Source organism: Bison bison, unplaced genomic scaffold (genome assembly GCF_000754665.1).
Source record: "Bison bison bison isolate TAMUID 2011002044 unplaced genomic scaffold, Bison_UMD1.0 scf7180017864491, whole genome shotgun sequence".
Taxonomy (NCBI): Eukaryota; Metazoa; Chordata; class Mammalia; order Artiodactyla; family Bovidae; genus Bison; species Bison bison.
Genome location: NW_011495050.1, coordinates 16,291,240 through 16,312,871, shown reverse-complemented (window position 1 = coordinate 16,312,871; position 21,632 = coordinate 16,291,240).

Here is a 21,632-nt window from a genome sequence, read left to right as displayed (position 1 = left end):
AGAAATAAATAACCATGTTGGAAAAGCCACTTGGCAAGGAACTAAAAGCAGCCTCTAGGAACTTATGGTAGCCTCTAGAAGTTGAGGGCAGCCTCCAGCAGAGAGCCAGCAAGAAGCCAGACCCACAGTTCTACAACTTCAAAGAAATGAATCTTGCCATCAACCTGAGTGGGCTTGGAAGTGATTCTTCCCCCAGTTAACCTCAGGATAAGAATGTAGCCTGAATGACACCTCAATAATACCCTTGTGAGACTTTGAGTTCAGGATCCAGCTAAGTTGTGAGACAGTAAGGATGTAGTATACCTTTAAAATGTTAAATTTGTATTAATTAGTTACACATCAATAAAAAAATGAATACAGCAACTGAACTATTTTGCAGTAGAGTGTGTGTTAGTCATTCAGTCATGTCTGACTCCTTGCAACTCCATGGGATGTAGCCCACGAGGCTCCTCTGTCCATGGAACTCTCCAGGCAAGAATACTGGAGTGGATCCATGTGTATTACCCCCTTCTCCCCACTGGACTCTCTCTTAGGTATCTTAAACCTAACACTTTCCCCAAAGAAATCTTCCTGCATCTGAATACCACTGTCCATTCGGTCATACAAACAAACCCTGGGAATCATCTTAGTCTCACCTCACCTACCTCTCGTATATATATGTTGGCCAAGTCATATTGACTGTAATCTCTTGCAGCCTAGTTGTCTGCCTATTCCATTCTGATCCTGAGCAACTTAATGGAGGAAAAAATGTTCTTTCTAACTGGTCTCACTTTAAATTTTTTACTTTGTCTCATGTCTATAGACCTTAGGGGTCATCCTAAGGCAAGTGAAGTCTTCATAGCCAGGATTAGGGGACATTTTCCTCCAGCTTTTTTCTCTCTGGAATTCCCATCTGCCAGTCTGGAGGTGGGCTGTGATTTCCCGGTCCTTTTAGTTTCTCTGGTCAAAGAGGTGGTAATCTTTCTATCAGAGTTTTTAGCCTCCTGGACTGTGGAGGGTGCCCTGTGGTCCATCTTCAGGGCAAAGTTGCAAATAATGAAAAAAATGCCCCCCTGTGCCTCCCACTTCTCTAAATTTAGATTCCCCTCACCTGTTTGCTTTCTTTGGTTTCCAATTTGGAATCATTAAGATAGTGGGGTTGTTTTTTTTTTTTTTTTTTTTTTTGGTGTCTGGTCCAGAGTTTATAGTTGTCATCAGTGTCAGGGATGATCTTTGATAGCTTACTTTACCATTCTGGAAGTGGCATTCTGAGATATTTTTTTAAAATTATGTTTGAGTTTTTATTCCTTGTTTTTATTTATAGTATTATTGTGTTCTATTTAAAGTATGTGGTCTACCTAGTTTCTAGTATTCTGAATTGAGTGAGGTATGCTTATTGTCTTATAAGACATCTCATAAAATGATGACTGAAAAAATGTATTTTATATAATACACAGAGAGAAATAGTTTCAATACCTTCAGATATATTTTGTTTACTTGGTCTGTCAAAGACTGAGAAAATGAAATATAAATCCATTACTACTGTGTTTATTGGGCTTCACTGATAGCTCAGCTGGCAAAGATCCGCCTACTATGCAGGAGACTCTGGTTTGACTTCTGGGTCAGGAAGATCCCCTGGAGAAGAGAAAGGCTACCCACTTCAGTATTCTGGCCTGGAGAATTCCACGGACTATATAGTCCATGGAGTCACCAAGAGTCGGACACGACTGAGCGACTTTCACTTTCACTGTGTTTATTATTTCCCCTTATATTTCTGAAAGTTTTGCTTTATATATTTTATACAGTATTTTTAGAAGCATAAATATTCATGACATCTAGAGTTCCATTGTGAAGTTAATCCTTCATCAGTATAAAGTTATTATATGTGACTTCCTTTGATATTGATATTCTGAACCTTTCTTTTTATTTGTATTTACTTGGTGTGTGTACATATATATATATAACTTCCTGTTTTGAATTTTTTGTTTTTACTTCTTTTTAAAGCAGATGACTGGCTCAGGTTCCTAAAGCTTTGTTTCCCCTTCTCAGGGGAGACATTCTTTTATTTTAATCAGTATAGTTTTTATTTTTTTTTCCCCCTGGAGTATTAGTTATTAGAGAATTTGTATTATGGTTTATTTAATTATGTTTTCTACATTGCAACAGAATCTAATGAATCTCTTCCTTAATGAGATACGAAGAAATCAGGATAGTCAATCTTGTCATTTTTTTTTATCTCCATTCTGGGAGTTTTGTCATGCTATATTATAGGATTTTTGGTCCCCGTAATATTGTTATCATACTCCGCTTTCCTTCTTAACAATTAATATATATTACTATGTATATAATTTATAACTATAACCATTTAACATTAATTCTGTGTTCAGATATATACAGAGGTGAACTTTCATAAAGTTTACATTTTGGTTTATTTTCATTTCGCTAAATTACATACTCAAGTAGATTCATCAGGATGTACATGTAGATGATGTATTCATGACCGTTCACATAGTTGACAGCCTTTGTTGACTTTGCATTGACAGGACTGTAAGGAAGCCTCGTCTGTGATGCACATTCTGTATCAAGTGCTGCACTTTTGTCTAACAGCTATTTTTGCTGACAGATTAAAGCAAGACTAAATTTTTCACTTGTAGGTGACCTTCTGGTCTAGCTATATGAAGGACTCTTTCCTTATTCTTAGAGATCAGTAAGCTCATTAAAATTTTTCTGAGTGTTAGCTGATAAGCCCTATCCTATGAATCTGTAGTTTTAGGTTCTCATTCAATTCAGGAATAGTTTATCTTTGAATTTTTATCTGTTGAATTTCTTCTTGTTTCATATTCAAACATGACTGTTATCTCAATGATGGATTTCCATTCTTTTCTACAGTCTTGATTATCTTGTATTTAATCACATGCTTTGAACTATATGATATTCTGAAATCTGTCCTCCATTCAGAGGCTTTTATATTATTATTTCTCTTTTCTGCCTCCAAAGTGGTTTTAAGATCATCAGTGTCATTTTCCCCTTTAATGCATTTTATGCTAACTTTTTTTCAGTCCAGTGTGTTGTTGTTTTTTTTTTTTTTAATCATCTCATTGCTATCTCCATTTCATAGAGTCAGGATTTTCTTTGATTTCCTTTAAGAAGGTAAAGTTACCCAATATTTTTTCTGTTACTAGGGGGAAAAATCTTTGAACATAGGCTTTTATGTCAATCAAACATAGCATACCATGCTTTCCTTTATGTCCCATTTTTATTGCATATAGACTTTCTTATTTTTCCCTTATTCATCTTAAATTGTGAGTACAGTTGACCCTTGAACAACATGGGGATTAGGAAGACAATCTGAACATAACTTAAGAGTTGGCCATCCATGGGGCATTTTCTCTATATTCAGAGTTCCACATCCACAGATTTAACCAACCACAGATCATGTTGTACAGCAATATTTGCCACTGAAAAAAATCTGTGTATAAGTGGACTTGCACAAGTCAAACTTGTGTTATCCAAGGGGCCCAACTATACTGTTTTTGGGTCTTAAAGTCTGAGAATGGACACACCTCAGCTACCTTATCTCCCTGAGGTCCATTTGAAGTCCCCTGTTAGAATCTGACTGGAGCTTTGATACTGGTATTTGCATCATTTCCATCATTCAGGCATATAAAGGTGTGACATGAGCATTCACAATCAGGATATTTTGCCTCTGCCTTCCAACTTCCTCTGTTCTCAAGGAGAGGGTAGGGGGCTCTTTGCTTGATGCAGTTGCCATTCTCCTTTCTGCACGTTTGTTCCCAACTCTTACAGTGACTCTCAGCTGAAGCAATGGCCAGTCACTCCAGTCCACCACTAGACCTTCAAGGGTGTCCCTGCAAGTACAATATTCTCCACATTCCCCTGGCTCGGCAATAGGCCTGACTTCGCAGAGAAGTGGTGTAGTTAGTCTTTAATACTTTTAAAGTGTGTGGGAGGAATGCATGTGTATCCGTGTCCCAGATTGGCTGAATGATCAAAACACAATGGCTTTATAGATTGGGTCAGGAAAAGAATGGAAGAATAGACTAAGATCTTGTTTCAGAACAAAGAACTAATGAAATTCAAAGTGTATTTGCATGAAATAGAGCTCTGTGTCTTTTTTCCTATCATTTACCTGTGGTAAAATAAGATTACGTGTTATGAAACTCTTATGAAAGTGACAAATATTTCAAACCAAAATAGGCTTTTATTGTTAAAAAAAGTTACCCACATAGGATTTTTATTTCTGTATGCTACCTCATTTCAATTTTGCTTTTAAAAAAGTGGCAGGATAAATAAACGTATCACAGCTTTCAACTGTTAAAGGATACATTAAAATTCTAATATATCATTATTTTTTAGAGATGGTGATCCAATTTCTTATGCAATAAATTCAGTTAAAATTCTCAGAATAGAAGAAAGGATTCTTGGAAGATTTTGAAGTGAATAATGAAATAATTTGATAGTCTTTACATGAAACAAGGCAAAAATCTTTGAAAATAAAAATAAATCACTCAAGAACAGTCTTATGAACCCCTATCTAATGAATATATAATTTCTTAAGAATTTCTGGTTGAAAATGCCTTCTAAGACTTTAGTGGCCAACTTATTGCCACTGGAAGCATTATCTCAATATCCCTCTTATTCTTTTGTTTATAGATAATATCCACCAGCTTAGTACCTTGCTTGTTATTCAGTAAGAAGACGATGCCCAACTAATCACAGGTTTTTCTTTTTTTTTTTTTTTTAAGTTTCTGGGAAGAATTTACATTCCAAATATCTATAGAAGAGAAAAACTGCCAACATTCTTGGAAAAACACAATATTGATGCTTGTATTTCTATCTAAATTTCAAGTTCTCTTTTATTTCCTAGAATTAAACTTAAAGTCATACCCTTAACATTAATCATTAGTATGCCTTCACATCCCTAGACAGGTGTTAATAATTTAAATATATAAAATTTGTTTAATATGAAAAAAAAAGAACGTTGGTTCAAGGAAATGATGAGTAAGTAGAAACAGCACATTTTTTAACTTTTGATCTGAAGAGTATTGTCTTTGAAAATAATACCCAATGATGATGACAGTTGGGTTGATTTTCTACATTAGAATCTTCTTAGCTCTCTACCGTTGCAATCATAGATAAAAGACATTACAAAGAATAATATTCAACTGAACAAAATATTTTTCAAGGACAAGCTATTACAAAGTAATATCATATAATAAATTATGAAGCAAATGTTTGGGTTTCTACTACTTCAGTGTTTCTCTCTATTCCTTTGTCTATAGGGCAGCCAATCAAGAATTTATTGAAATTGTTTAAGCTTCCCTCCCAGGTAGGGGAACTTCGGTAACTCTACTGGACATCTCTACATTTAAAAGTCTGCCTGTTGTCACACAGGCAGCCAATCACCACTTTTATGTGGATTTTAAACCATAATTCTGAAATGGTTAATGAAACAATCCATATAAAGCACTTAGGGTAGTGCTAGCAAAGAATAGGAGAAGGCAATGGCATCCCACTCCAGTACTCTTGTCTGGAAAATCCCATGGACGGAGGAGCCTGAAAGGCTGCAGTCCATGGGGTCGCTGAGGGTCGGACACGACTGAGTGACTTCACTTTGACTTTTCACTTTCCTGCATTGGAGAAGGAAATGGCAACCCACTCCAGTGTTCTTGCCTGGAGAATCCCAGGGATGGGGGAGCTTCATCACAACTGAAGTGACTTAGCAGCAGCAGCAAAGAATAAGAACTCCATAAATCTTAGTTGTCATTATAAATTATTAATATCATCATTATATTGTTCTCTTGCTAGATAAACATTCCTAAATATATGAAATACTAGGAAAGCTTCTATTTCTTAGATTCCTTCAAGTTCTTTGAATGTTGCCAACATCTCTCTCTACTTAAAAAAATTGACTTCTCTCTTACCTGTTCTATTTTAAATTTCTGTTTAATCCTAACCCTGTCTCTGTCCTTGCTCATTTTACTTTTACTCCCTTTTCCCCTCTCTTTATAAATGTGAATGCATTTATCCTTAACTTGATTTTAAGGTGGACATTATATCCCTATTATTTTTCTCTATAAATGCTCTTAATTTTATATTTGGAACAGTTTTCACAGAAAAGTAACCTATACTAAGTAACTTTTTTTCTCTGAATAGTCCCTAAAATTGAGAATTTCCCAAGTTTTTCTGAAAGCATATTCTTCATCTTATGATTAGTCAGGGGTCACAAATTCAGTAACTATAGGTGTAAGAGGGGAAATTAATGGGTGAAGCTGGTTAGGTTTTTTTCTCCAGCAAACTGGAGAGAATGCAGGCAGCTACTTCTTACCTCCAACCAACTGTTGCCTAGAGGAAATGTAGGCTGGTGTTGCCAGATCATCTGATTTTTTTTTTTTCCCCCAGAAAAAGCAGGATTATGAAAAGTTTTGGTGAGATCTTCGGGTGTTTAAGTGTTATTAATCAATTTACAAATTTATAAAACACCACATGTTTAGGAAGCAACAGTTAGAACTGGACATGGAACAACAGACTGGTTCCAAATAGGAAAAGGAGTACATCAAAGCTGTATATTGTCACCCTGCTTATTCAACTTATATGCGAAGTACACCATGAGAAACGCTGGGCTGGAGGAAGCACAAGCTGGAATCAACATTGCTGGGAGAAATATCAATAACCTCAGATATGCAGATGACACCACCCTTATGGCAGAAAGTGAAGAGGAACTAAAGAGCCTCTTGATGAAAGTGAAAGAGGAGAGTGAAAAGTTGGCTTAAAGCTCAACATTCAGAAAACTAAGATCATGGCATCTGGTCCCATCACTTCATGGCAAATAGATGGGGAAACAGTGGCTGACTTTATTTTTCTGGGCTCCAGATTATTCATCTGCTCACTGCAGATAGTGACTGTAGCCATGAAATAAAAAGATGCTTACTTCTTGGAAGGAAAGTTATGACCAACCTAGATAGCATATGAAAGAGCGGAGACATTACTTTGTCAACAAAGGTCCATCTAGTCAAGGCTATGGTTTTCCCAGTGGTCAGGTATGGATGTGAGAGTTGGACTATAAAGAAAGCTGAGCACCGAAGAATTGATGCTTTTGAAGTGTGGTGTTGGAGAAGACTCTTGAGAGTCCCTTGGACTGCAAGGAGATCCAACCAGTCCATCCTAAAGGAGATCAGTCCTGGGTGTTCATTGGTAGGACTGATGTTGAAGCTGAAACTCCAGTACTTTGGCCACCTGATGCAAAGAGCTGGTCTTTTCAAATGAAAAGACCCTGATGTTGGGAAAGATTGAAGGCAGGAGGAGAAGAGGACGACAGAGGATGAGATCGTTGAATGGCATCACTGACTCAATGGACATGGGTTTGGGTGGACTCTGGGAGTTGGTGATGGACAGGGAGGCCTGGCGTGCTGTGGTTCATGAGGTCGCAAAGAGTTGGACACGACCGAGCAACTGAACTGAACTGAACACGTTTGTATAAAATATATGAAATCTTGACATGTAGATGTGACAGAGATGTTGAGCTGTCCACTGAATATCTGTTTTCCATTCTGTTGGGTTAAATTCTTCCTGGAAAGTGACTGCATAGCAGGGATTAAGTTTCCTGGTATCCTTTGCAGTTAAGGGAGGCCACAAGATGATGTTTATATACTTTTACATTCATAGGTCCTGTTGTTACACAGCTAGCCTCTTCTTTAAGTAGATGTGGGGGATGTTAAAAGGTAAACTGAAAAACCAGCATTTTCATATTTCCACCAATAAGAAGTACAAATGTCAATATACAATGACAACTTTTTTTATGGCAGTGATTTTTATGTGAAATGTATTACAGAAAATTTTAGACATCGTGATTATAACGTGTGTTAGTTGCTCAGTTGTGTCCGACTATTTGCGACCCCATAGACTTGGTCCGCCAGGCTCTTCTGTCCATGGAATTCTCCAGGCAAGAATACTGGAGTGGGTTGCCATTCCCTTCTCCAAGGGATCTTCCCAACTTAGGGATCAAACCTGGGTCTCCCACATTGCACACAGATTCTTTACCATTTGGGCTACCTAGAAAGCCAATTAATACTTGGCATTAATTACTTCGTTCATTTGAATTATAATACTTTGTTCATGTTGTTTTGTAGTTTAAAAATCATCAAAAGGAAAAAGGCTATCTTGTATTCACTGGATTTAATCCAATTGCTGATGGTAGAATGGCTTTTGTTTGACACTCCCTCACCTAATGGCCTCCAATTGGGATAGACTCATCTTCTGGTGTGGAGCTGGGCAGAGAAGAGCAGGATGGGGCAGGAAAGCAGCAGCAGCAGCAGATGAGGAGGTGTGAGTTGGGTCTGTCATTCATACTATTATCTGTCCCCAGTATCTTCAGTAGAAGTGGAACCAACAACAACCAGCAGGTTTTTGGAACCCCTGCTGGTGTCTTGGAGGGACCAGTCAGCCACTGAACCTAGAGTTGCTCTCAGCTGTATTTAAACCCCAAATCAAATCTACCACCAGCTGGCACTAAGCCACACACAGGACGTGCAGCCTTTGGTATGACATTTCTCTGAGGCTAGCTGAGCTCTCACCCTTGTCAGTTCCTTAACCTTGAAAAGAAAAAAAAACACAGCTCCATATTTTGTGCCATGTAATCATGTTGTATCCCACATATTGTCTTATGGCAGGAGTGTGACGTCTTTTCCAATACATTTTCTCACTTGTTAATAACAACCCTAAGTGGGTGAGGCTGGTATACTGTTGTCCTTTTGGGTAAAGAAATGGAGGCACAAAGATATAGTGTGACACTAAATAAAACAGTAAACAATAAAATTGACTGCACATTTTTTAATTCAAAAATTAATATTAAATGGAAGTTTTTAATTGCTCTATTGTAAAAGCCCTAAGTAAAGCAGTTCATCTTAACTTGTGTAAATGGTTTTCATGCAGCCATGGCATTACAGTTCATATATGTTGCTCTCTTGTCATGTAACATCCAACAGATAAGGTCCCAAGGGCTCAGAACAGTTACTAATTGTTTGATCTTTACATTCTGTAACATAGATAGCCACTGTCTCAATCAAGCTACAGGCATCACAGTAACAGAGGGAATTTGTCTTACTGCTAGCTGTGTATAGCAGACAGACATCGATCTAATTTGTTGGATAGCTATTTCGTATTTTAAAATATAATTTTTAAAGAAACAAGATGCCTAAGGACTTTTATTCTAATTTTACACTGACTAGAATTAGATTTTCTCTCTTTTTAAACCTACTCTAATTCTCTTAGAATTAAATATAGTTTAAAGATGAATAAATAAACGGATAGCCATACTCTGATTTAGGACTTCCCTGGTGATCCAGTGGTTAAGAATGCACCTGCTGATGCAGGGAACATAGGTTCAATCCCTGGTCCAGGAAAATTCCACACACCGTGAGGGAGCTAAGCCCGTGTGCCACAACTAATAAGCCCATGTGCCACAGCGCTAAGCCCGTGCTCCACAACACAGGAAGACACTGCCAGGAAAAGCCAAGGCACTGTGACTGGGGAGAACCCCAGCTCATCAGTGAAGGCCCAGCACAGCCAAATATAGTACATTTTAAAAAATCATACTATAATTGACCAACTAGGCTCCTAACTCAAAGTCATTAATAAATTCAAAGTTGTCATGCTATTAATGAAACCTACTTTATTTAACATTGATTAGCAAAGGAAGAGTTGGGCTTAAAATGTGTCTGTAGTATGGCAAGATACCAGATTGCACTATTTAATTATGTAATAACAAATGAAAAACACTATGAATTTTGAAGGAAGATTCAGATGCCCAAGAGTTACGTGAATTTGAGCAAAGTATATGCATTTGTTTTAAAGACTGAATAACAACTTTGTTGAATGGTTCTAAATTGGAGGGGCAAATTATTCTAGTAAAAGAGCATTCATACTTCAAACACTAGAAGAAACAAAAAATAGACAAATATGTTCCCAATTCTGCATTAATTATTAATTCAGAGGGCTGATCCCATTAAGTTCCATACATGAATAATGAACTGTCATTTGTATCAAACCTATAACTTGTTTATCGGCAAGGGAGACCTTTTCTTTATGAACAAGGAACTAACCACATTTTAGACTTCAGAAATAACTCATGAAAAAAGGAAACTTTTGCAGCTTATCAACATTCTTATTTAATAATTTCAGTTGCTTGGAGGTAAAACTTACCTTTAATGTTAATCTAAAATATTAATCTTTAAAATGCATATTTTAAACAGACATCACTCAAAATAGAAAAAAGACAAAAAATACTACATATGTTGATATATTTCATTGATTCTAAGATGAGCTTTTTCACACTTGATATGCTAACTTCAGGATGCATCTTCAAATGAATGATGTGTCATAGTGTAATTGACAGCAACTTTTTTTCTTTCTTGGTACTGAAAAAATAAGTTAATCTTAAAATTAATGACTTTCAGATTCAATGAAATATGTGATCTGTCTTCTACCTCTCTCTGTTTGAACCGAATAGATTCTCTCCCCCAAATTTGTATCGCCTCCCTCTCTTTTTCCTTGCCTTTAAAAATGTATCTTAAGAACACTCCTACTATCCCTAGTATTCCATGAGTATTAAGTATATGTATACATGCTTTATACATACATATTGCATAAATATATAATTTTATAGTTAGATATATTATTATGGAATATACTTAAAAACTTAAAAGCTCTTGCATAGGAAAGGAAACTATAAGCAAGGTGAAAAGACAACCCTAAGAATGGAAGAAAATAATAGCAATTGAAACAACTGACAAAGGATTAATTTCTAAAATATATAAGCAGCTCATACAGCTCAATGCCAGAAAAACAAATAACCCAATCAAAAAATGGGGAAAAGACCTAAACAGACGTTTCTCCAAAGAAAATGTACAGATGGCTAACAGACACATGAAAAGATGCTCAACATCGCTCATTATTGAAAGTGAAAGTGAAGTTGCTCAGTCATGTCTGACTCTTTGCGACCCCATGGACACCAGGCTCCTCCGTCCATGGGATTTTCTAGGCAAGAGTACTGGAGTGGGTTGCCATTTCCTTCTCCAGGGATTCTTCCCAACCCAGGGATCGAACCCAGGTCTCCCGCACTGTAGACAGACACTTTACCATCTGAGCCACCTCAAAACTACAGTGAGATATCAACTTACACCGGTCAGAATGGCCCTCATCAAGAAGTCTACAAACAATAAATGCTGGAGAGGGTGTGGAGAAAAGGGAACACTCTTGAACTGTTGGTGGGGATGTAAACTGATATAGCCACTATGGAATATGATATGGAGATTCCTTAAAAAACTAGGAATAAAACCACCATATGAACCAGCAATCCCACTCCTAGGCATACACCGTGAGGAAACCAAAATTGAAAGAGACCCATGTATCCCATTTTTCATTGCAGCACTATTTACAGTAGCTAGAACATGGAAGCAACCTAGATGTCCATCAACAGATGAATGGATAAAGAAGTTGTGGTACATATACACAATGGAATATTACTCAGTCATAAAATGGAATGCATTTGAGTCAGTTCTAATGAGGTGGATGAACCTAGAACCTATTATACAGAATTAAGTGAGTCAGAAAGAGAAAGATAAATACTATATTCTAACACATATATACAGAATCCAGAAAAATGGTACTGGAGAATTATTTACAGGGCAACAACGGAGAAACAGAGAATAGACTTATGGACATGGAGAGAGGGGAGAAGAGGGTGAGATGTATGGAAAGCGTAACATAGAAACTTACATTTTTTTTTACTCCTCTATTTTACATATAGTAATGTATCTTAAGAACACTCCTACTATCCCTAGTATTCCATGAGTATTGAGCCATGAGTATTGAGTGTATGTGTACATATTTTATATATACATATTACATAAATATATAATTTTATAGTTAGATATATTATTATGGATTATACTGAAATTTCACCAAGGGGAGGAGATAACAGGAAATCCTCAGTATAAAGTTGTCAAATTCACACAATATTTATGTGATCATATTTTGGTTCTTATCAAGTTTATTGCATGATGACCTGGAGACAGCCACTTTGACACTTCTTGAAAATAAAACAAAGTTTAAAAACTTTCCTAGATAACATGTTCTAAAAACTTTTCATTCACCTTATATTTTTTCTCAATTATGTCCAAATGATAGCAGTAATAATAATGCCAATTTCTTTATGCCCTTTTGCCTAAGTTTTATTTTTATAACATAAAATAATTACATAAACTTTTCTGTATCATTGTGGTGATGATTATTTCTCATATATTTATGGCTAAAATTTGGTGATTTCATCTTTTGGTGTCACTTGCATTTCAAAATTGGAGAAGGAAATGGCAACCCACTCCAGTGTTCTTGCCTGGAGAATCCCAGGGACGGGGGAGCCTGGTGGGCTGCCGTCTCTGGAGTCAGACAGAGTCGGACATGACTGAAGTAACTTAGCAGGAGCAGCATTTCAAAATTAAATTGCAAAACTGCTGGAATAGAGTCAGTCATCGAGAATTATGCTATATTTTTCCTCTGTAATTTCTCATTGCTTCTGATACAGTTGAAATAGTGTTAAAGGCTAATTGACTTTAAAGATTCAACTCTTCAGGCTGTTTATAAACAATGTAAACCTAATCAACCCATTTTAAATAGTAATCAAACTAGTTATATGACATTTTTATTATTTCAATATTCACATTCTAGCTATTTTATCAATATTCATGCTAATTCAAATTATTTCAATTTTCACATTTCCACTATTTGACTATATCTTCACACATTTTCATGTGAAAGTGAAGTGAAAGTCATTCAGTCATGTCCAACTCTTTGCAACCCTATGGACTATACAGTCCCTGATATTCTCTAAGCCAGAATACTGGAGTGGGTAGCTTTTTCCCTTCTCCACATATTTATATGATTCTCCCCTTATTTCCCTTACAAAATTAAAATGGCTTAATTTTTAAAAACAATTGGTAACAATTTTTAAGATAAAGAAGATAGACTTTATTATTTGTGTACACTTTGGTCACGATGAACGGAGATAAAAGTACTTGGAAAAGGGATCAGATGGTTACCATAACTAAGCATTTAAATGTAGTTCTGTGGTTTCTGGCATTCAGGCTCCAAAAATTAAAAATACAAAAAGCAATAGCACTCATATTTTCTGGTAAATGTGTCAGTCCTTCAAAAGATAGAATGATTTGACTCTGAAGTTCAAAATAGATTCATCAGTTAGTTTCTTATACAAAGCTCAATGAGTAACATGAAGTTGGACATGGAAGTAAAGCAGAACTGGTATGTACAATAGGAGTTACACATTTTTATCTGGACTAGGTGGTGTGTGTAAAATCCATAGTGTTTACAACTGTAATAATTTGAAGGTCTTTCTCTTTTGTAAATTATTTTATTTTGTGGAAAAGACATAAATCTGTTGAATGTCATAACAGAGATAACCCATACACTTCTTCAAAATGGTCTATAAGTACAATGTTCTTATTCTCACTAATATAACTGTATAGAAGTTTAAAATGTAAATGTCATTTACTCAATGACTGTCACCGAAATTGAATATATATGTGTGTATATATATATGTGTGTGCGTGCACACATACATCCCATTCATACAGCTTTCATTAACCTATACAAAGCATTGATTACCTTTTGTCAACATTTTAACCACCAAAATGTGGCTAGTTAAAAGTTAAATATCTTAGCCCTGTGTTTCCCTTTTGATAATGGTGAGTAGAGAGCCTACTGAACTTTACAGAGCAATACAGATCTTCTGAGTTTTTCAGGAATTTTTTTGGTATAAAATAAAATGCTTTTACACATGAATGATTCACATAGAAGTAAATCTCTGCCCCTCTCATCAATTCTTGAAAGTTTCAAGATTTTTAAAGCCCAAAAGCAATGGAAAAGCTGTCACTTTCTGTTATTTTCAGGTCAAGCCTTACTTAAATGACTGATAAATCTGGTGGACTTTGCAGCTTCAAGCCACAAGTACAAATTTTTAATTTTAAAAGAAATTCTGAATCCAAATTACATGATAAATTCTTGGGTCATCTCTGCTTTCCTGGATCAGTCATAATGGAAGAGATTTCAGGCATGAAGCTCCATTGGGGCTTAGAGCAAATGAATGACTCCACAATTTAACCCAAAATAAGACATTTGCATGGCCTGAAACCTTTGCATTTAACCAGCAACATTCTTCTAGAAGGCTACTACTGACAAGGATTAGGAAGAATATCAGGTTCTTACACAAATAAAATTGAGACTTAAGCTTCCTGCCAGTCCTAGAGAAAACTACAACACTAGGGAAAGAAAACAAATTTCTAAGATTAAGCCATTATTTCAGGGTATAAGAATGCTCAAGTGCCAAGTCCTGATCTCTTGGCAGCAAGATTTATTGCAAGGCCTTCTAGACCGTGGTGCTAAAATACCTAATATACTTACTGCTCTATTTGCTTTTGGCTCAGAAATCAGACAAGGCTGAGTCTCAAGGTAGAGACATCAGTGAAGTGATTGAAAAGGTAGGGACTGGTAGATTTTAATGAAGAATTAGAGTTCCTACCTAGTTAATAAAAAAATATTAACCTAGTTAATGAAAACACAGTATCACAATGGTGTCCAGGGCACATAATAAAAGCACCGAAAGAGTAGCTTAACCATATCTTATTTAGGTTCCCTGCTTCATAGCATGGAATTAGGAAATATGTAATTCAGGTTTGGTACATCAGTTCAAGTATGCCATCAAAAATTCATTTGCCTTCTGATTTCCAGATCTGCTGTTCTTAACACAGTATTTTTCTCATGCTCTCAAGATATCTACTCATTATATCCATATTGCTGGTGGTGACATTTATTTATTAAAAAAAATCTCCAACAACTCATCTGGAAATATAACACATGACCATCCTTAATTGCAGTTGAGACCAAGTGATTAAATTATTTTCTTTAGATATATTGATGTCCTGAACACAACTGCAGTTATGTTAGAAAGGAAAAAAAAGTTAAATGGATATTCGGTAGATACCTTCATTTTCTGCTCTGAATTTTCATATTCAAAAACCATGTATTTTGATATTGGATTATAAGATGTCCATGATGAAATGAATAGAGAAATTGTTGCAGAAACCCTAACCTTGAGGACATGAAGTAAAAATGGAATACTATACTTGAGAACTATTTACCTTTATTATGGAAACATAACAAACAACAAACTCTTTGGACTTTTTAAAGCTATTAAAGAAAACACAAAGTATATGGATATAAATGAAATTACAGACCCCATTCTTCATTCCCGAAATAGAAGGATATAAATGTGTATCATACACTGTTTTGATAAAAAAGTATAACTTGCAAATTCTTAATGTATTATCTTATTTTGGAGATAGATATGCAATCTCATTTGAGATATTTTCTGTGAGATAACACTGAATTTTTAATGCTATTTGGAAGAGATTGTAGGAATAAAATGTCTTATCAATCCATTATGTTTCTCAGAGAGATGAAATTAGCATTTAGACATAGTTTTGCAATAGTCCTTTTAAAATAATTATATTCAGGTTTGTAGCTTTACATATTACTAGTAAAATGCTATCTTAGAATATACTGTTTGTAACATCCCAATGCAAAATTCAAGCTTGCCAATTTTTGTTCAGATTCCTTTAATAAATTTCATTTGTACTGAACACTTCAGCTCTATTTAACCAAGGGAGAGATTTTCCATTTTATTGCCCATGTAAAATTACAACTTACTTTAACTCCATTCTTGTTTTTCAAATATGGTTATGTTATTATGAACATATTTTGTTAAGCACCCATCAAAATGTAGTATAATTTTATCCTTTATTTTCTATAGTAGAGACTGCACCATGAATTTTTTAAAATAACATTTTCTTCGATTGACTTCAGATTTCTTTATTATCAATAAGAATTATATCATTTCTAACCTTCTCATTATGAAGCCACATGGATGTGAAATATAAGTCAACACAATAAAAAATGAGGATGAACGGGCTTGAGATTCTGTAAGTGTGCTGAAAGGCAGGTTTTGTTGCGGTTGTTTAAGTAGTCAAGCTAGTACTTCATTGCTGTAGAAATATGATGGCTCCAATTTTGTTTACAATGTGATTGAGGAAACACTTAAACAGGAAGGAAAAAAGACAATGGCATTTCATATGGGATATTCATGATGAAAAGTCACCTTTTAAATATAGCATTCACTGTAGTGGGACCAAGAAAACGCACAATGGCATTTGATAACATCTCAGAGCTACATGTGTGATCTAAAATTCAAATGTTTTCAGGTGTCTTAATGTAAGGAACAGACAAAGTCTTTTTAAAACTCTGTAGGATTTGAAAGACAACACTACCTCTCTGCTTTCGGGAAGAATGGATTAGAGACTGGATACAGAGGGAAGAAAACTGATGCAACACTAATTTTAGTCACTTTGCTGTAGAATAGGAGACAACAGAGTAAGAGTTAATCTTCTGCTGGCGGTTTCTTTCCTCAGAGATGGTATCTGTTGATTTGTCTTTATTGTCTGGTTTTGAAAGAAACCTTGGCAGCACAGTAATGCAGGCGTGCTGACCAACCTACCTGTGGATGCCAGAGTGTTAGGATATCAAGAAAGTAGAAATATGGTTGGACTGTTTCTGCTGACAGTAACTGAGTTCGTGAAATAAAGGTTGCCGGATACAAACTAGTTAACATAAGGATTACCTACCTACCTGGCAGTATATGTAAAGGATAGTCCACGAAGGAAACAAGAAACGCTTATTTGTTGTGAATGGGGTATTTGGCAAAGGAAATTCTCTATGTGTGTCTTATTATTTTTTTGATAAGTTTTGTTGGCATACAGTTGATTTATAATACTATGTTGTATTGGTTTCTGGTGTAGAGTAAAGTGAATCAGTTATACATATACGTATATCCATTCCTTTTTTAGATTTTTTTACATACAGGTCCTTACAGCGTATTCAGTAGAGCCCTGTGCTCTGATTAGTTCTAAGTTCTAATTAGTTATCCATTTGTCATCCCATATACTAGTGTGTATATGTCAGTCCCCATCTCACAATTTACCTCTCCCTTACCGCTTAATCCCCTGCTAACCGTAAATTTGTTTCCTACATCTGTGACTCTATTTCTGTTTTGTAAATAAATTCATTTATACCGTACTTTAGATCCCACATATAAACAGTATCACATGGTATTTGTCTTTGTCTGACTCCCTTCGCTCAGTGTGACAATCTCTAGGTCCATCCACGTTGCTGCAAGTGGCAGATTCCCTTCATTTTTTATGACTGAATAGTATTCCATTGGGGGTTTCCAGCTTGCTCAGTGTTTAAAGAATCTGCCTGCCAAGCAGGAGATGAAGGGTTTGACCCTTGCATTGGGAAGATTCCCTGGGAAACGAAATGTCAACCTTCTCCAGTATTCTTGCTTGGAAAATCCGAAGGACAGAGGAGCCTGGTGGGCTACAGCCCGTGGTGTAGCAACGAAAACAGCAACAACAATGTTCCATTGTGTATATGTATCACATCTTCTTTATCGACTCGTCTGTTGATGGACAATTAAGTTGCTTCCATGCCTTGGCTATTGTAAACAGAGCTGCATGTTTACAGGTACAGGGTACTTGTATCTTTTGAATTATGGTTTTCTCAGAATACATGCCCAGGAGTGGGATTGCCAGATCATATGGCAGTTCTATATTTAGTTTTTTAAGGAACTTCCATACTGTTCTCCATAATGAAAAGATGTTCAACATCACTAGTTATTAGAGAAATGCAAATCAAAACCATAATGAGGTGTCACCCCATACTTGTCAGAATAGTAATCATCAAAAAACCTACAGACAATAAATGCTGGAGATGGTGTAGAGAAAAGGGAATCCTCCTACACTGTCAGTGGGAATGTAAATTTGTACAATCATGAGATTTTTCATCTAACTGACTAAAAATTATTACATTTGGGAATTTCAAGCTAATATAACTTTATGGTTTTATTGTGATATTTTGAACTATATTGTATATTTAAAATGCTTACCCCAGTTCTTGACTAATAGTAAACATTCAGTAAATATAGTTATAATTAATATTTCATTAATACTATAAATTGTAAATATCTTTAAAAGATTTTTCATATATACACTGGTTTCATAAGTGGTTCCTCTTTTCTTTTTTTTTTAATCAACTCATTGAATACACATACAATACAATGCATATATTTTAAGTGATCAGTTCAATGAGCTTTGACAAATATTTACACCATGTGACCACTACCTCAGTCAAGATACAAACCATTTTCACTACCAGAGAAAATTCTTTCATGCCCCTTTTCAGTCAACCCTAAACTCCTAAAACCACTATCACAAATTTGGAGTTGTAGAATTCTAAATCAGAAGAGTATTGTACCTACATTTCTGTGTCTGATTTATTACCCTCAGTATAATATTTAGATTTATTTATGTTGCTATATGTACCAGTAGTCTATTTTTATTGCTGAGGAACATTGTATTATACGAATATTCCATGTTTTGTTTAGACATTCACATGTTGATAAACATTAGATGATTTCCTGTTTGGAAAATGAAAATAGCTGTATAAACATCGATGTCTTCTTATGTGTGTGTCAGTCATTCAGTAGTGTCCAACTCTTTGCGACCCCATGGACTATAGCCCTCGAGGCTCCTCTGTCCATGAGATTTTCGAGCCAAGAATACTGGAGTGGGTTGCCACTTCCTTCTCCAGGGGATCTTCCTGACCCAGGAATCGAACCCAAGTCCTCCTGCATTGCAGGCAGATTCTTCACCATCTCAGCCACCAGGAAAGTCTTCTTATAGCCACATTTTTTCACTTTTCTTGAGTAAATATCTAGGAATAGAAATGCTGTGTCATTGAGTAGGTGTGTGTACATATATATGTGTGTGTGTGTGTGTGTGTGCATAACTTTATGAAAGTTAAAGTTCCCAAAGGGGCTGAACCATTTAACTTCTATCATCAGTGTGTGAGAATTTCATTTACTCTAAATTCTTGTCAACATTTTGTTTTGTCAGTTTTTAATGGCTGTAGAGTGGTATCACATTATTGTTTTGATTTTATTTTACTGATGACTTACATTGAATATCTTATGATGTACTTACTGGCCATTCATATATCTACTTTTGTCTTTTGCCAATTTTATTGGGCTGTTTTTCTTAATATGAATATCTGAGTATATTTGAATAGGAGTGCGTTGTCAGAGAAATGTTTGCAAATGTTTTCTGTCATTTTGTAACTTGACTTCTCAGTTCCTTCATAGCATATTTTGAGAAGCATAAGTTTAAAACATTTTTTAATGATTAATGTGTTTTCTTCCTCTGTAAAAATCTTTTTGAATCTTAAGCTCATTATTTCACAATCTTTTTTTCTTTCATACAAGAATTTTGAATTCTGTTGACTTGGATTCGGTTTCATTGATATTCCTGCCATTGTGTTAATTATGCTTGAATTTAAGTAACAGGTGTCCAAGACTTTGTTTTTCATTCTAGTCCTCAATTTTTTATGCTGCCAAGGGGATTTGTTACTAAAATTTAATTGTATCAGGATTTGGTTACAACAGTAACCATTTGAGAGTGACATAACATTTTGAGAGTGAATTCAGAGGACTCTGAAACTAAGCATTATGATACTGCTGCTGCTACTGCTAAGTCACTTCAGTCTTGTCTGACTCTGTGCAACCCCATAGACAGCAGTCCACCAGGCTCCCCCATCCCTGGGATTCTCCAGGCAAGAACACTGGAGTGGGTTGTCATTTCCTTCTCCAATGCATTAAAGTGAAAAGTGAAAGTGAAGTCTCTCAGTCATGCCCGACTCTTAGGGACCCCATGGACTGCGGCCCACCAGGCTCCTCCATCCATGGGATTTTCCAGGCAAAAGTACTGGAGTGGGGTGCCATTGCCTTATCCAATTATGATACTGCTAGACTTCAAAGCTTCATAACCTTAAGTCTGCTAGATCATGGACCTGTGAGACTTGGGAGTCTATGAGACTTTGAGATTCTGAGAAAGTGTAGTTGACTTAAAGTATTAGTTTCAGATATGTAACATAATGATAATCTTCAAAATTTTTAAAGATTATTATCTTTTTAAGATTATTGTAAAATATTGACTATCTTTCTTGTGCTGTACAATATAACCTTGTAGCTTGCTTTATGCTTATTAGTTTGTACATCTTAAATTCCTACCCATATCTTGTCACTCTCCATTTTCCTCTCCCAATCGATAACTACAAGTTTGTTTCTGTTTTTATATTCAATTATTTACTTTTTATCAGTTCAGTTTGGTCACTCATTCATGTCCTACTCTTTGCAACCCCATGGACTGCAGCACACCAGGCTTCCCTGTCCATCACCAACTCCCGGAACTTACTCAGATTCATGTACATTGAGTCAGTGATGACATCTAACCATCTCATCCTCTGACATCCCCTTCTCCTCCCGCCTTCATTCTTTGCAAGCACCAGGGTCTTTTCAAATGAGTCAGTCCTTTGCATCAGCTGGCCAAAGTATTGGAGTTTCAGCTTCAACATCAGTCCTTCCAATGAATATTCAGGACTGATTTCCTTTAGGATGGACTGGTTGGATCTCCTTGTAGTCCAAGGGACTCTCAAGAGTCTCCTCCAACACCACAGTTCAAAAGCATTGATTCTTCAGCACTCAGCTCTCTTTATAGTCCAACTCTCACATCCATATGCGACTACTGGAAAAACCATAGTTTTGACTAGACGGACCTTTGTTGGCAAAGTAATGTCTCTGCTTTTTAATATGCTGTCTAGATTGGTCATAACTTTCCTTCCAAGGAGTAAGTGTCTTTTAATTTCATGGCTGCAGTCACCATCTGCAGTGATTTTGGAGCCCAAGAAAATAAAGTCTCTCACTGTTTCCATTGTTTCCTCATCTATTTGCCGTAAAGTGATGGGACTGAATGCCATGGATCTTAGTCTTCAGAATGTTGAGTTTTAAACCAACTTCTTCACTCTCTTTCACTTTTATCAAGAGGCTCTTTAGTTCTTTGCTTTCTGCCATAAGGGTGGAGTCATCTGAATTTCTGAGGTTATTGATATTTTTCCCGGCAATATTGATTCCAGCCTGTGCTTCAACCAGCCTGGCATTTCACATGATGTACTCTGCATATAAGTTAAATAAGCAGGGTGACAATATACAGCCTTGACATACTCCTTTCCCAATTTGGAACCAGTCTGTTGTCCTGTGTCCAGTTCTAGCTGTTGCTTCTTGACCTGCATACAGATTTCTCAGGAGACAGGTCAGGTGGTCTTGTATTCCCATCTCTTGAAGAATTTTCCACAGTTTGTTGTGATCTTCACAGTCAAAGGCTTTGGCATAGTCAATAAAGCAGAAGTGAATGTTTTTCTGGAACTCTCTTGCTTTTTCAATGATCCAATGGATGTTGGCAATTTTATCTCTGGTTCCTCTGTCTTTTCTAAATCCAGGTTGTACATCTGGAAGTTCACAGTTCATGTACTGTTGAAGCCTGGCTTGGAGAATTTTAAGCATTACTTTGCTAGTGTGTGAGATGAGTGCAATTGTGCAGTAGTTTGAGCATTCTTTGCCA